This window comes from Petaurus breviceps, unplaced genomic scaffold, assembly GCF_028583685.1.
Source record: "Petaurus breviceps papuanus isolate PSGF00001 unplaced genomic scaffold, PetGlider_PUasm1.0 90333, whole genome shotgun sequence".
Taxonomy (NCBI): domain Eukaryota; kingdom Metazoa; phylum Chordata; class Mammalia; order Diprotodontia; family Petauridae; genus Petaurus; species Petaurus breviceps.
Window position 1 is genome coordinate 394,965 of NW_027187220.1, and position 877 is coordinate 395,841.

An 877-nucleotide genomic window follows, 5' to 3' on the forward strand; every position below is an offset into this window, starting at 1 on the left:
GCACCTGGGGCTGGAAGCAGAGCTACTGGTCTAGGGCAGTGGTGTCCAACTCAAAAAGAAACAGATCCCCAAAGATTGACATAGAAAACAATTTAACACTATCTATGCTGTATTATATTTTCATTTATTTTGTTAAACATTTCCCAACCACATTTTAATCTGATCCTGGCCTCCCATGGAATTTTGCCATATTTGGTGAGTTAGGCCATGAGTTTGATGCCTCTAGGAGGGGCTGCCACTTTCAGGGCTCTTGTAACTCTATATCTGCCTGCAGTTGGTCAGCAGCTGTCACTGGTGGTGATGAGGAAGGTGGGCCTCCTCCCCACAAGGATTTCTGTTCAATGATGGCTATGAGGGCGGGCCTGGAATCAGGGCTGGTGGCCTGGGGGACACTGTTCTTCCTGAAGCCCTTGGGCTCAGGGTCCTGAGTTGTCCCACTAGGCTTTAAGGAGAGATGGTGGTCCAGGGGATGGAGGTGGTCTGACTGACCTGACACATGCTGCCTCCTGTGTCTCCCTTGGGTGCTCACCTGCCCTGACTGCATGAGACTTTCTCATGATTAACAGTTAGCCATGAGAAGCAGGTTTCCCTCAACAATGGACTTCTTCACAATGTCAACTTCTATTACCATTGTAACTTGGCTCTCAAACATGTTGGGAGGGGGGGTTCTGCCACCCACATAACAACCCTGTTGGTTTTTGTCTCTCTTCTCTTCTCTGTCTCTCTGTGTGTATGTGTATCCTCCCTGTCCTTACTCTCTCTCTGTTTCCCTCTTTCTGCCTCTGTTTCACTCTCTGTCTCTCCCCTCTCTGTTTCCTTGTCTGTCTCTGCCTCTCTCTTCCCTCTCCCTTCTGTCTGTCTCTCTCTCTGTCTCTCT